This window comes from Monomorium pharaonis, chromosome 9 (assembly GCF_013373865.1).
Source record: "Monomorium pharaonis isolate MP-MQ-018 chromosome 9, ASM1337386v2, whole genome shotgun sequence".
In the NCBI taxonomy this organism is placed as follows: domain Eukaryota; kingdom Metazoa; phylum Arthropoda; class Insecta; order Hymenoptera; family Formicidae; genus Monomorium; species Monomorium pharaonis.
Genome location: NC_050475.1, coordinates 15,342,166 through 15,358,718, shown reverse-complemented (window position 1 = coordinate 15,358,718; position 16,553 = coordinate 15,342,166). Strand labels below are relative to the sequence as shown.

General features: G+C 44.9%; 1 protein-coding gene across 1 annotated transcript in view; it reads right to left on the bottom strand.

Annotated features, from left to right (window-relative positions):
* Window positions 1–16,553, bottom strand: part of LOC105839279 (quinone oxidoreductase-like protein 2 homolog) — a 207,511-nt gene that overhangs the window by 144,267 nt on the left and 46,691 nt on the right. The gene's annotated exons all lie outside the window — the stretch shown is intronic.

Genomic DNA, 16,553 nt, shown 5'->3' with positions numbered 1-16,553 from the left:
TGTTTATTACATGTGTACCGGATTACGAAAGCGCGGCTGATCCTCGCGTGGCCCAACTATCGTGATCATCATAAGTTTATGAGATCCGGGTTTGACAGATTGCCGGAAATTGCGGTGCAAACCGATTTCCTGTCCGACAGAATGGAATTCTGAAAGAGACTGATGCTCAACGAATCGGCGGAATCGACGAACAATCGTGTTTGTGACCAAACTATCAGGAGACTTATCAGTAACGCGATCGATTGTAGGTTAATTAGTATTGCTTTTATTATTAATAACAATCTTGTTTTGCATATATAATATGAACAAAATAATATCTACGCTCAAAGAGTGTAAATCATGCTCTAAAAGCATGATAAGTATAAACTATAGGCCGATCGAGCAATTATTTCCACGTATCTTGTCGCGTATATTATTTAAACGATTTTTCCACTCGGGCGATTCGATGCAAAATTCAAATTATACGTCAAAATTGCCCGCGGTAGCAAATGCAAAGAGAAAAATACACAAAATGGTGCATGTGTATAACGTTTTATACGCAAATTACGAAAATGTTATAAAGTACATTCTCCTCGTTAGTTGGTAAAATATTACGTTATTTAAGAGCGCGAAACGTAGAACAAATATGGATGCATCACAAAAAGATATGGATACAACACGTACAATTCGTTTTTTGTGATTCAAGACATATTTGAGGTTCGATGCACTTTCTGGAGAAGCTATCGTTTACCTGCGCCGGTAAAAAGTAACGATGATAATAAACACGGAGCGAAGCCGTTTCGTTTACTGCCTGACGCTTATCTCCCTCGCGGCACGGAGAACGATACAGTTGTTAATAGCATCAATAAAGTTTCGAAAAATATACACGAGTAAAAAGTTCTGAATTTAAATATGTAAATAAACGCTTCAAGACGAGCGCGCGTCAAGTTGCGCTGACCCGCAATTTTCACGAAATTTTCAATTAACTATAATTCAGGTACGCGATAAGATTACATGTCAATATCGTTGCAAATATCTAAAGTGTCTTCCCCCTTTTATCTCGCGGTATTTTTATGACGTCCGTCATGTAAGCGCAAAATCGTGACTAGAAGACATCAATCACGACCGCCCCCGAGAGCCATTCTGCGTTTCCATCTGCAATTACAGCCGAGATTAACGTCATCAAAAGCCTCCCGACGGCCGTTGCCGCCGTTGCCGCCGCCGCCGCCGCCGCCGCCGGTGCGGCATGGCGGCCGTGTCGCATTAACGGGAGGCTAATAAACGAAAGGCATAATGAAATTTGCTTGGAAATTAAGTTCGCCACGCGACGAGTTAACGCGCATATAAAATATGCATCTTCCAGTTTTCCCGGGTACCTGGGGCCCGCGCGAGCGCGCGCTCGAGGAAATTAATCATCCGCCCTAGGGCAACCGCTGTTTGTCTTCTTTCCGTTTTCCATCCGTTTCCGGATGTATCGCGGGAGAGGTGCTCGCGAGAGCGCGAGTGCGAGAGACGGGGAAAAAAGGGGAGAAAAAGTGAAAGACAAAGAGAAAAAGAGAGGATCAGACGTCCTCCCGAGCAATGATTATGCAACGACGATGAAACGAAGACAAACACCGCCGCGTCGCCGCGCCGCGCCGTCTCGCCAGGTCGGAGCACCACCGAGACCATATCGCCGTGCCTCTCTTAAGGATGAAAAGTGCTAACAGCCATGTAAATCCGCGAGATCTGTAGGACTCTACGTGGATTATCGTACGGCTCTCTTGTCTTCCGCAAATCTCACCCGTGGCGCAGCGCGCGAGGTAAGTACGACTGTGCCGACGTTCAAATTGCATCCCGCTGAACTTACGCTCTCGTTCGGCTGATAACATCATGCGAATTATTGCAGCCGAGCGCACGTTTTTCACAAACGTTATTGTCGACGAACTCGTGAAAACTTAAGTGGCGAGCGCGCGAAATTGGTTGGGGGGAGGAAAAAAAAAACATTTGGCGATCGGCGGCGAATAACGAGGCCGAGAATGTCGTAGATTAAATTTTAGTCGGACACAACGTCGTTCCGGCAATATTTCAGGTTATTACAAGAGCAATGCGACGACGCGCGCTCGCGCTTGTCTTTCTCCCCAGCCACCTTATTCAAATGCCACATATTTTCATCAACGTTTGCGCAAATATTTGCCCGGCGCGTATACCGTCTCTTATATATCCAAGGCAGCGGAAACGCAAACAGTTCTCGGCCGTCGATACAGGGGCAAGGAAACTAATTAAAAATGCTCTCGTTGAGATCGCAAACGATATAATAGAATCGTACGTGTATCGTCGATACACCGTAATTGGAACTCCGCGCGATAAAATTGGAACGTCATCGGGAAAAAAAAAAAAAAAAAAATAAACAAACAAATGTTTGTCGGGGTTTTGACTTTACGGGATTTGATGCGATTCAAATTTATTGAGCAATTAAGAGAGCACGATTGTCTCGTCGATTATCTCGGCGTTCGGCTTTAAGTCGGTCGATTTGTAACTTGACATTTAATTCTGCCCGAAGCGCGGAACTAATTAACTGCAGGACAAAGCGGGGAACCGCGCTAAAGCGACCAAATTCCTATCGTTTTAAGCTACGCGTGACCGCGCCAATTGAAATGACGTGCAAAGATAATATTGTTACACCTTGGGTGGAGAAGACGGGTGGCGAAACTAAAAGCTATTAAAGTCACGTATGTAGGAAACGCAGGTAGAAACGTCAACTTTTACCGCCCGGAAGGCGTTAACTTTGCACGAGACGGACGAATTAAAGTGGAGCGAGAGAGGGACTTATTTACCTGAAACCGAACGCTTTAACGCAATTTAGGGAGAAATAAAAAGTTTTCACCTCTCGTTGTAATCCGACGATGCGTAACTCGCGTTGGAGACAATTTGGCCGGCACGGCACGGCACAACGGCGCACCGTATCCGAAATAGGATTCCGTTGCGCCGTATTACATCGAGACAGCAGTGTCCTTTATAAGTTCCAGACAGTCGATGCTTAATCCACTTCCCTCATTGCTAATGAATAGAGTTCTGCTAACGGCGTTCGCGACTGCGGGGAGTCGTGCCGTTTCGTGGCTTCGGAATTAGATTCGCGAGATACCGCGCTCTAATGCGATATTCAAAATCCACGAATCTGTCGCGAGATGAGAATCCGGCGCAAATATCGCGTTTATCGAAACATGAGGGTACGTCTGATACACTTATATTTATAATAAATTGAAATTTAACTATTCTCGCACCTCTCCCCCTCCTTTCCTCTCTTTTGGATTCAAACTTTTATTTCAGTTTGGCACGAAATTGTTGTCCGAGGATTGTTGCACTCGGTATACTCTCGTACTTTGTGGAAGAAAAAAAGGATCTTTTTATCGTTCATATCGAGGTCGCAGAATTTGCCGGGCGCTTGATCTGTTTATCCATGTTAAAAGGCGCCATTGTTCACAAGCGGAACGCAGGCAGCGAAAATGCTATTATCTCGAGCTCGAATTATCTCCCGGGACACACTCTTTTCCGCGCGTTCCAGCGTCGAGCTTAAATTGTAATTTCAGCCTTTGTCGCGGTCTCCGACAATACTTGGAAAACCCGCGGCGGCCAGGAGCGCATTTCCAGTCTGTTTTTGCGCTCCCGGTCACGTGCGTATGAAAAACGCGCTTTGACGTGAAAAATGCACTACCGTTTGAGGTAAAGGGCGTTGCGCGAGCGAACGCAGGAGGATTCCACTAACGTGAGGGGGAAGGGAAAAAACGGAAACGAAGAACGGGAGAACGGACGGGCAGTGGGAATTGAGGTGTTTTTTTTTTTTTCCTTTCAAACTTGCGGGAGAAATCGTGAGAAAGGCCTCGGCACGAGGTAAACGAGGAATTGAAAATAAACGTAGAATCGTAGTTCGTTCGATATGCAGGATATCGTTCACGTTAACGATGATGTTTAGAGGATTTACATTTCTTTTTCGTCCCGCGCGAACCGTGTATACGTTCGCCTTGAAACGAATGCCGGCGATAAAGGGGATCGCGGGGAAACGCCGTTGATTGACGATTTGCATAGGCAAATAGGCCCCCAAAGAGACCAGAGCGGACCGCCGCTACTATTTGCGCGGCGGCCGAGTGATTGTTTTCGGAGCGGTTCCAAGCTGAAAGTGTATGTACAGTGAGAGAGAGAGAGAGAGAGAGAGAGAGAGAGAGAGAGAGAGAGAAATAGAGAGGAAGCGCGTAGATGCCTTCGAATTCATTGGAGTTTGAGCTAACCCAGTCGAAGTGTCAATTTCCTGCAAAACCGGACATTTGTTCGCGCTACTGAAGAACTTTGACCTTTGATCGACGCGGAGTCCGTTAATTTCGAATATCCGCGTTTACACATTTACCGCGAATCGTAATTAGAACTGAAAAAAATCTTTGCGTAAATAACAAAATTTGTTTTATATATAACTTCTTATTACGCACTTATTATACAATATTTCAAAAAATATGTAAATCTTTTCATATTCACCAACTCAAAAATAGATTATAAAATTGCAAAAGCAAGAGACGCGTTTGGGAACGCGGGCTAACGGCAAGTTATTAAATAAATGACTCTATAAATGATCACAGGACGTTCGTCCTCTAATAACGGAGATATTACGAGCGGCATTATTTCTACGAGAGTCATAATGTCACCATCTTCTCCGAGTTGTTTGGCTAATCCATAAAGCAACCTTGAAAACTTTGCGCCGCATTATTGTGTGAAAATAATTTTCCTACTTATAACTTTCCAGATTCGACCTGCTCTATCGCTTGTACCCAGCTCGACTTAGGTTTTCAGATCGTGCGGATAACGACGACAAAAATGTCCTAGATTCCGCGGCTCGAATGCGGCTGGAATTCACCTTTTCACAAGATGCAAATCGCAGAACGTCGCGAATTGCGATACCGGCGCGGCGTGTCGCGTGACAGCATCAGCTATGTCCGTATCGCACTGGCACAATACGTTAATGCGACATATTGTTCGCCGCTACAAAAATTGCCCCTCGTTACACGCTCAACAATAGCGAAGCCCGCTCGCGCGCTTCATCGTTCCTCATGATACCGTCGGTCGTGTCGCCTGCAGCGACTGCCGATATGCGAAGCCAGCGATCGGGAAAAATCGGAAGAAAGAACTTTAACGAGTTTATTCATACCATTGGTCTTTTATACAATGAGTTCAACGTAAACGTAGACTTGTTGTTTAACTCGTTTAATAATCACTTGGGATAATAATCAATTTACGCATTCCAGCAGCGAGGAAATAAAACTGCAGTGGTTTTCTTTGTTGCTTGACAATCCCCATATTTACTCTCTAAATTACAATTAGTCAAAAAATTATTGAAAATTCACTGATTTTCAGTGGTGTACTTAGAACTCGTAAGTCGGTGAAATAAATACACTGATCTTTCAGTGATTATACATTAATTCCGAAGTAAAAATGACTAAAAAACAGTGAATATTATACTCATTAATTATATTCCAGCTACAAGTACACTACTGCAAATCAGTGATAATACATTGATTGCAATTTAAAGAGAATTATTATCCCCAAGTTAAATAGATATTGTTCATCGTTACAAAATTGTCCTGCGCTGTCCTTCGTGATATTGTGGACGAGAATCTCGCGAGCGCATCCCTTCAGCTCTTAGGACACCTTCGGGCCTCGGGGAGATATAAGCGTTACGGTATTACCGCGTAATCCGTTGCATCCCCCGACGAGGGGGTTCGCGGTTGGCAGCTGCGGCGCCGAATCGGGTGGAAGCAGATGCACTCGTGGGCGGCTGGTATGAGAAAATGAATATTTGAAAATCCGAGGGTAGATGGGAAGATACGTACGATGACGGGCGCCGCTTCGCAACCCGCGAATATCCCGGGCAACCTTCTAATCTCGCTACCTCTAATTCCGCCGTAAGATTTCTCTCGCCTCGCTCATTCCCTCGGCTCGGCCCGGCCCCTCGCTCCCTTGAAAACCGCGACCTAAGAAAGGGATTGCTCGCAAAGCCCATTCTCTGACTACACGGATACGGAAGCTGAATTTCGGCTACGGCGCGAGCGGCGTAAGCAACGTGCTCGGCATCGTGTGGTTGAATTGTAATCGTGGCCATTAAAATCGTTGTCCTAATCTGTATTACAACGATAATTTTATATATATTATAAATAAAGTTTAAATTAGATTAGGTACATTGGAAATATTATTGCACCTTTCTCTAGATTCGTATGTCGTGTCTCTCAATTTTTCCACTCGAATCATCGACTCCTACCTCAAAATTATCTTAAAAAAAAAAAAATTGCTTAATCATTTTTGCGGCAGGACTTTCCGCGAGTATATACGCGCGTGTCGATGCACGAGGACTTTAAAAAGATCAGACATCAGAATATATCTGCAAACATAAAAGCTATACAACGACCACTGTTTAAGCTTTGTTCCATTCACGAGACAAGAGTCACGTAGCGTATTCACAAGTATCGGCCGGCCTCTATGAACGGGAGTGCAGCAACGGGGGTATAAAAACGGAGAGGAAGGTTTGGTTGAAAGGAAGCGAGTATGCAGAATAAAAAAAGGAGGGCTTCGCCGCAGCACGAATTTACATGTCACGTATCGAGAGACGAGAGCAAAGCCGCGGAACCCTCCGGCGATGCAATCCACCCCCCCCCCCCCTACTCCCATATTCCCCATCCTCTCGTACATATTTTTTTTCCTCTCTCGCGCGCTTTCTCTTTTTCCCTACTCTCAGTCAACTCTCAAACCTCCTCGACCAGACGGTGTACGTGTATTTCGCGCCAGGCTGCATTTTCGACCACTCGATGCGGAAGAGAGGTTAATTGTCGCGCCCTTTTTGTCCGCAGCTTTCACCGCGTGGTGGGTAACCCGGCCTTGGAAAAGCCGGGAAAACCGACGAGCAACCGGGCGGATCGGGAAGAGAGGGACAATCGATTTTTCGGTAGTGCATGTCACGACCGATGAGCTCCTCTCCTCACCCGTGGCTTTTCGCGAGCTCTCGATATCCGTTCCGCGTATTTTCTTATTTGAGGCGAAGAAAAACGCTGGAAAAAGCGCTTGTATGTTATACAGGAAGAACAGGGCGCTTTTGAAGCTCGACGAAGAACAGTAACCGCCGATACGCGAAATCGTCAAAAGAGCGAAAAATAATTGTAAAGAAGACATTAAAATTTTTTTTATTAAAGAGAGGGAAGGGATAAGAAATTCGAAACTCAAAAATATGTTATTTGAGAAAATATGTCTCAAAGTGCAATTATAATTATAATACAGCAATAATTTTTCACTTGTGTGATTTACATTACACAGATATAAAAAATGGTAATTTCTTAGTAAATTAAGCATTTTAAAGCACGTGTAATGTATGCATATGACATGTCGAAATGTTAGAGAAAGGCCACCAGCATCAAGTAGTAACTTGTGTCAGTAAAAAGTTGCGCAATCCTACGTCTTTGAGACGTAGACATGTGTGAAATTACTATATCCGGGAAGGAGCTTAAAGTGTCCGGAAAGAGAAAAACACGTTGGAAAACTCGTGCCCAGGTAACGTAACGTAGCACGGTATCATCCGTAAAAGTTTTCCGCTCACTAGAATTTGCGCGACTTGATATCCGAGGGATCGCCCCGGTATATCTATATACATCGCAATAGTATGTCTACGGCGTAAACCACCTCGATATGCAACGGGTTGTTCAGGCGCTGAATAATTGAAACGATCTTTCGTCTCCGCCACCGGCGCGAAATAAGGCAAGCGTGTAACAAGAGCGACATTAGCTTCTCTCTCTCTCTCTCTCTCTCTCTCTCTCTCTCTCTCTCTCTCTCCTTTTCGTGGAGTTTCCGCGCCGCGAGCGGGCGAGAGAACGGTTGCTTGCAATTCTAAGATAAAGACAAATTCAAGCCAACGTATGCGAAACGGGGGGAAAAGGGCGAAGACACATGAAGACGGAGTGACGTTGCGCGCACGCGAAAATACCTACATCGCGGGAGGTTTCTTTTACGTACAAGTGCCAGAGAAGAGTAAGAAACAGTAATATGCTTCTCCCGCGCGATTCCATCCCTTCTATTTATGAGTTCGTCGCGCTAATCGAAAGGAATCGGTTGAACTCGGCCATCAATGCCGATAAGCATCGTCGCGTCGTCGCGTTCATTCGTCTGTCTGTCGCTAATCGAAAGAATTTGCGAAGAAGAAACTTGCATCTACGCTAACGTCAGTGCCGGTCCTGGCGAAGGGTAAACGCGTACCCCGCACGCGGGCGGCCGGTTTAAGGAGGCCGAAGGCTGTCTTAAAGTCGGAATCTTAATGTTTTATAAAAATTAAAAAACAAAATTTCCCAATTTGTAAAACGATAATAATGTGTAAAAATAATTACAACACATCCCACATAATGTGAAAAAATAAAAAAATGCGGCCAACTATCCAGAACCAGCTCTGGCTAACGTCATTAATTAAATGAATCCGAGTACGGGATATCTGGGATAGAAAAATCGTAAATATACTATCCCTTCCCCTCTCCTCTGCCCATCCTCGCCGCTTTGTCACGTCGACTGCTGTACTTACGATGATCATACGTCCTTTGTTGTAAAGAATATATCAGGAATCAGGATCTTCTATTTCAGATATCTATTCTCTAAAAAGATTAGTCGGAACGCGTGTTACCCGAATGCATGACTCGTGGTTCCAGGTATCACGCTTTCCAAGAAATGAGAGCGCAAACCGTAGAACGCGACAGCCAATCAGACGTCTTGATAGTGACGCTTCCGCGTAACGGCTATTCCGTCGAAATCCAGCGAGTGTAGTAAGTGATAAACGCGGTGCAACAAGTAATTCACTCACTGGCCGATGCGTCGCATTGTCCAATGTCTCTCTGCTTTCCGCATGTCCCTGTCCTTCCTTCTGCCCTGATATCTTCGATTATATCCGCTTTTATCACTAACATTCGCTCGACAAAACGAAGAATGACAGAACGCGAAACGTCGCCTCCCGAGCGACGAACAGCCGCTACCAAGTGAAGCGTCGAACGCGACCCATTTCACGATACTGAATATCTTCCGCGTGTTTCATATACAATATACACGTTGCTCTTTTTTACACGGACTAACGAGTATACTAAGACGATCGGTGTGACCTCGAGAAATTTTACTATACTTTTTAGTAAAATTTACTATTCTTTTAGTAAATTTAGTAAATTTTACTTAAGCGGGTACCATCAACCCCAAGGACCTGTGCCACAGCAGAAAAAAAGGGACATCCGGAAGCAGAAAGAAACAGGGCAACGACGACGTATCGATCGGTAAACAAGTTACTTGTTTTGCTTTGTATTTATTATTATCGCTAGATTTCGATCTAACGGTGGATGGTTTTCGCCCTGTGAAGTACCAAGCAATTGTGCAATTGTCTTGTAAAACTCGTAGATGGTGTCGCGACAGTAATTCGACAATAATTCAATCAAGCACAGAAACGAGGTGTTTACTATCGAAAAAAATCAGAAAAACCTGGAATTATCAGAGAAATAATTTTTTATCTATAAAAATCTACGATTTTTATAGATAAAATCCAATAAATAACATTTATTGGATTTTATTGCTACTCGAAAAAATTTAGGAGTAACTTAATTTTTTAAATTTAAATTTTATCCTTTTTTCTGACAAAATTTGTCCTTCGATTACTTTTTTCTTGAAAATGCAAAATCGATTAGCAATATATGTTTATCCACATTTTCTCATGACCTGCAAATTTTTAATTAAAACTTGCATCGTACGGTTTTAATTACCAGTCTCGTATTCTTATATTTATTTTTTCAAAATTTAAATTTGTCCTTTATTTTAAGAATATTATTTCTTAAATATTATTTTTTAAATAATAATTTAGGAATAAATTTTTTCTTAATTAGGACATTTGTCCAAAATTTAATTTCTACAATATAATTTGTTTTTGGTTGATCAGATACCTTTTAATTTTTGTAAAATCGAAGTTATTCAGATTAGATACGCTTTTGTTTTTTTTTTATTATTATTTCAAATATATTTTTAATTTAAATAAAAAATCTGTGTTCCGACGCAATCAGGTCAGTTTTAGACTACTAGAAAACTACGGGAGAAAATTTCGTAATGTCCAAGCAGTCGCAAACTAGTTTTGAAACGCATAGGGACGAAGCCCTCAATTTTTAGTTTTATCTTTTATTTTCTCGAAGAAAATATGGTCACCGCAACTGTACTGCATTTGACACGACACGACAGCGCGATAACAAATCGTATAACGATATCGGACGACGACGATACGAAAGCGCGCCGGCCGCAGACAAGCAGTTTGCAGATGTTAACTGCCTCGAGAGAGAGAGAGAGAGAAAGAGAGAGAGAGAGAGAGAGAGAGAGAGAGAGAGAGAGAGAGAGAGAGAGAGAGAGAGAGAGAGAGAGAGAGAGAGAGAGAGAGAGAGAGAGAGAGAGAGAGAGAGAGAGAGAGAGAGAGAGAGAGAGAGAGCTAGAGCGGTGCGGCTTGTTAACGCTCCGCAACTTGTAAGCCGCGACTAACAATAAGGAGCAGACGCAAAGTGGATCTTTCGGATTTCTCTGAAGGGACAAAAGCCTCAGCCGAGCTATGAAAGGCACCGTCGAAGGATTACGGGCGATAACGACGACGATGACGGCAACGACGGCGGGCGGAAGGGAATCCGTCCGACGTCGGTATAACGACGCGAACAGGTGCGCGTGTATACGCGACTGGAATAACTGCAAAGAGGAGCGGGGCACGGGGAAAGAGGGGAGGGAAGAAGGTGGGAACTTTGTTCATTATTCCAACAATTAGCGGGCCCTCCCCCCCCCCTTATTTCTTGTCCCGTTCGAGCAAGAAACCGTCTCTCCTCGTCGTCATTTCCTTCCTCGGGGCTGCAATGCGCAGGCACCTCACTTCGCTTTTCTTCTCCGTCGCTTATCTTTCCGAAGATTGACGAAACTTGACTTTGCTATGCCCGACAAAATATATAAAGGATCCCCGCGTCGCCGGGCGTAAGTCGTAGTTAGCGGATAGGCCCGGCGACGTGGGAGTTCTAATTAGCATTTCATTTTGCAAAATATCCGGCGCGGGGGTAAGAATCAATTTTCCGATCCGGAACGTCCGCGCTTTATGCGACCGCGGGGAAATGTAATTTCGCTGTTAATCGATTTTAATGTAAATCGCTTTTTTTTTCTTTTTTTCTAAATCAGTCTCGATTTTCCGCCTGCGAACGGCTAAAATATGATTTACCTTCCACTTAATTCCGTGCACTTACCGTGCACTTAAGTTAAACTGACCGCAGGATAATGGCATTCTGTAAGCTGCCAGTCGGAGATGCGTTATTAATTTTATAATGTGATATAAAAAAAAATCACTTGTTTACGCCTGTGTTTACGTTGTCTCTATGAATCCAGCTCGAGAAGTTAAAGTTTGTGCAACCTTTTACCATTGCACCAGAAACGGAACTTCTGTGTTTCTAAGTCCTTTTTTGTCCCTCTAAAGTATGTGCTAAAGAGATCCCTCGTCTCCGGCGGTCGAGGAACATTGTCGAACTAAGTCGTCGGCATCTCGAGCGCAACAAAGGAGAACAACAAAACGCTAAAAGACGGCGGCGCGGTCACCAGGTAGCTTTTCGCCGGATGAAATTGACAGGTGCGACCGCAGGTCGCTAAAACGGGGCTTGGCGAGCTGCAGAGGAAACCGCAGCCGTCCAAAACCGTCGAGGACACTGGTTATTATCCCTGGCCTCTCTCTCTCTCTCTCTCTCTTATTCGGCTCTCTGCCTTGTTGTCGCTATCGTTGTCGCTGTCGTTGTCGACCGGGAACCACGAGCGGCTTTCCCGATAAAGCTTTCGGTGTTAATATTCCGCGCCGGTGGAAGTTCCGTCGCGCGATACCGGCAAAAAGTCCCCGTGCCCGGGCGATCGTCGCGCTTCCCTGCCGCAAAAACTAACGACTTCCCTTTGCCAAAGGGCTGCGCGACATTTTTGCGCACGACGTGTAACGAAGGACCACTCTTCGAAGTACGATAAGCCCCCGTGACCTATGTTAAGTCCGGTACTCTGCGCCTCTGTGGGACTAACGCGAAAGTGCTAGCTGGGAAAGGTATTAACGTTCATCGTTATTGCGAGCTTAAAAAGCTCGTAGATCAGAAGGATGTCGTCAGAGAAAAAAGTTGGCCGATACCTCGCGCCATCCTTTTTCAGCGGCGAATTTACAGCACGAGAAATTATCTTACACAGACGAGAGAAAAGGAATTATCAAAATGCAACCACATGAGCTGATTGGATTTAATTTCTTTTAATTTAATGTGTCAAAATATTAATTTTTGAGGTAGAAAATGATAAATTACTTAACTCATTATTTTAAATTGAAAATCCTTTAATATTTAATAGCGCACTGTTGACTCGTTTCTTTTTCGTTAAAAATTTGCACGCGCGCGCCTCATTCGCGAGCGTGACATCGACAAAGAAATAGACCGATCAATTCTCGGCTATCAGCACGATGCGGAGAATGCGGAACAAAGTGACGAACAAGAGAGAGTGAGAGAGAGAGAGAGAGAGCGTTTATGAGCTTTCTCCAAGTCTGTAATTAAACGGTACGCGAGTATATACGACAAAAGCGGCGCCAATCTGAAGGCAGCGAAGCGAAACAACGAACGGGACACGTGCGCCGTCAAAGCTTTTCGAGCGCATAACGCGCATAAACGAGCGTGTACAACGAGAGTTCGTATCAACGGTGCAATACGAACGCGAGATACACGTCAGATCAATCGACCGATTGGGATTATCTCGCGATCGGCGCCGGTTTGGAAGCAAATTTGAATATTGTTCCGAGTAAAAGAAACCATATATATATATATAATCAAGGCGCCGTATAACGCATAACGTTACTTGACGCAGCTCGGATAGGAAGGGCCTGGCGCGTTACGTGAAATAATGAAGTGCTTCGCGCAACAGCCCGGAGCGTCGTCGGTCGGAGGGAAAGGGAGATTGAAAAATAAAAACTTCCGCGGCGGTGCCTGCACCTGCGGCCTTCCTCTCCCGGCGTAAGTCGAGGAGGACGGGAGGAGAAATAGCCGACAGCCCCGCGCGCGGACCGTAAATAACCCATGAAGTCGTGAGAGAAAGAACGGTAACGGTAGCCGCAATCACGGGAAGTGGCCGAGTTTCAGCGAGTTTTCCATAATCCTCCTTGCTACTTTATATGCCGGGCGCGCTTATCTTTTACGGTCATGACAGAAAGATGGAGATCCGCGGTGGAAACGGGACACGGGATAAACTCACCCTCCCCTCCTCCCTTTCTCCGTCGGCCCTCCCGCCGGAAACGTCGAGACGTCGCGCGTGTCGCACGTGAGATGTCAATTATTCGATCGCCAAATTAATTAACTAATTAACTAAACCGGAACTCTTTCCGAGCCGCGTGCCTGACCGAAAAACATCAGTCTCGTTCTCCGCGGCGCGCGGCATATCGCACGTACCCTACGTGGACGGCGAACGAGGTCAGAGGTCACGATTTAAACATTTAGCGCGCACTCCGCGCGATAACTTTGACTGCGTCCGTATCAACGCGCGGCTGTTAGTACCCCGCGGACAAAGAGCAACAATCCGGTAGCATAAATTTAACGCGAGCGGAGGGAGGGGGAGAGGGAGCGAACTCCTGAATATCGCGCGGCGCGGCGGCCTGGAATTTGCGCGAAACCGAATTTCTACCGTTGCTATATACCCCGCTACCTAATTACGCAATTCATTAACAATGCATGTACTTCAAACGTGCTGCTCTCGCTCCGTCTCTCTTTCTGCCGCGCATTTGAATATCATTAGTCCGTAACAATGCACCCAGATTTGTAATGTCCATCAAAATCCGTTTCTGTCGGCGGCCACGTATTACGTCTGTAATTATTAAATTCGCGATGGCTACACGTGGATCGGTTTGAAAAGCCGCGAGACAATACCCGCGAAAAGTTGCGTAAATCCGCTATTTTTAGCGAAATACGCTACACGTACGCCAACGGTTGCGAAGACAAACGAGCCCGCGTTGACTTAGGCAAGTTCATAAAGAGTTTACATTTCTAACGCGCCCTCGCACAAGTGTGTTCCTACGAGGCAAGTCAAATTTGCGCATTACACGTTACACAGACGCGGTTAGGTTATCGCGTACAAATAATACACGTTACTATTACATATAGTTAACCAAATCCTGTTAACAAGCTCGAAACGCATTATCGTTGAAATTAATTAATTATTGGACGTAAAAAGCATCACGGTAGGTTTCGCCTGTAATTATACGCAATACTAGATCAGGATTGTGATAAATATGCGCTTTAACCTTCTCTTTCCGTACGTGTGTGTGTGTGTGTGTGTGTGTGTGTGTGTGTGTGTGTGTGTGTGTGTGTGTGTGTGGTATCGCGTTGCATTTACATTTTCCAAGTCTTACTTAACAGGCTAACTCTAATGCAGTGTCCAATAGCGCGTCGCAAAATCAGGATGCCGAGCAATACGGCAACCGATACTTTGCAATTCCCTTTGTATCGAGATGACGCGCGGATATCAGCGAAGCTGATTGGCTGCGCGCGGGAACATTATGGACATTGCTCGTCGTGCTTCGTGCGGTACGATTCCGGTTGACAGTTTGATTGCGAGCGCAGTCCGGGATCCGGCTAACTTACAACGTTATCTGAAACTTTGTTCGGTGCCGATGAAATGAAATAAGCTCAACTGGGAAAATCTCCCCTCCCCCTTCCTCACTGCTCTCCGCTTCCCCGTCCTGTTCGCTCTCCGTCTCTTATTCTATTTCCCTCTCGCTCTCGCAACGACTCTACATTGAAAAGCAAACGGCGGATATTCCGATGCTTCCATTAGGTGTGACATTCAAAGTTGAGGCAAAGTTATCCATAGCGCGGTGCGGGAAAACTGAGCTTATTTGAACATTCAACGATTCTGAGCATACATGAAATAAACTTACTTTGGGATCGCCGCGTTCCTAGTCTCCGCGAAGCTTTTCTATTACACCTTGTTTCCCGTCACATCACAAGTTTGTTGTAATTACTGTGTCACGAACCTCATTGTATTTCAGTATCGTTTCAAAAAGAAAAAGAGAAAAATATCTAATCATTTTGATACAACGGTGGAATATTAATAGAGAAATTTCGAAAACAATACGGCGGTGGAAGTCTACAATAGTTTCCGAAAATTAAATTTCTATCCCCGCTGGATTTTTCGATGTTGGATCACGTTAATAACCATTGTACGCGCGAAAGGTACGATAAAACCAATTCAAAGGTCCAAAGTCCGGTTTAAGGGAGGTTATTTGAAAACGCACACAATATCGCTATTCTAATACATCATATAATCACTTATCGATTGACGACCTGCTGCACGGACCGGGCCGGCAAGAGTGCAACAATCGATATCGTTAATCGCGGATGGGGAACTTTTCACAAAGGATGAATACACCGAATGATGAATACAATAGCCAGATAAGTAGATGGCTTCGTGCTTACGTAACTCCTCCTCGATTATGCTATTATGCTCGTCCGTTACATATAGGCTTCGCCGGTTTCAACGATAATGTTATTGAAGCATAAAGGTTAATTAGTAACGCGACAAGACGAATATCGACCCGACGCCCGACGGCGTAATTTATAAAGAGCGTAATGGAATTGTTTCTTTATGCATGTACATTGCCGTGGGGTCGAAAGCATAAGCGCAGGTAAGGTTACTCGTCGGCAGAGACGTTCTGTGCCGCAAGTGTGTGATCTCGCTAAGAAGAAAATTATTTCCATGCAGCGCGCTCGACGCGATGCGCCAACAACGCCTCTCCTCGTCTTGTTTAATGCGAAACGCGAAAGCGGCGGGCGGTCCGCGCGCGTTTTTGCGTCCGCCAAGAAACAATTTCATCAGCATACGCTCTCGGAAACGGATCGTTCTAAATTAAGAAGCCGACATGCGGAAATAAACTTGCCTCCGCCACGGTAAAGCGGCGCTCTCTATCAACCCCGGGGGTTGATACGGTCTCTGGTTTCTATTGGCAACGCGATATGGAGTTCACGTCGAATCCGCAGTATCCATAACGGGGGAGCATGATCCTTTCGAGACTGGTAAATTGAAGCCGAGATACGCAAGACCGGATCGCTTTTCCAAATTGAATTTTCCGCGGTGCTTAAACGTTCTTCCTCGTTTCCCTGCAGCGACAGACTAAAATCACTGAAACGTCCGCCTGTATGGCGATATGTTTTCATCTCCGGGAATAACGGCGTCGGTTTTGTCTCAGTTGACGGCGGTATACGCCATTTACGGTGAAAAAGCATCGTATAACGTAAAAACTGCAGGACCAAGAAATTAAGACATAAATATGAATTAGTGCAATTCGATCCGCTTTAATAATAATAATAATAATTGAAATGATAATGTTGCAACGTAAAAAATTACGGAAATACACTTTCACTATTTGATACGCTTGATACATACGAATTCGCGCAATTCTGCCTCATTCGTCACGATTGATTTCCAAGCTCGCTCGTAAAGGGTCGACGAACGCGCAGATAAGTTTAATTTGATCCCAATCA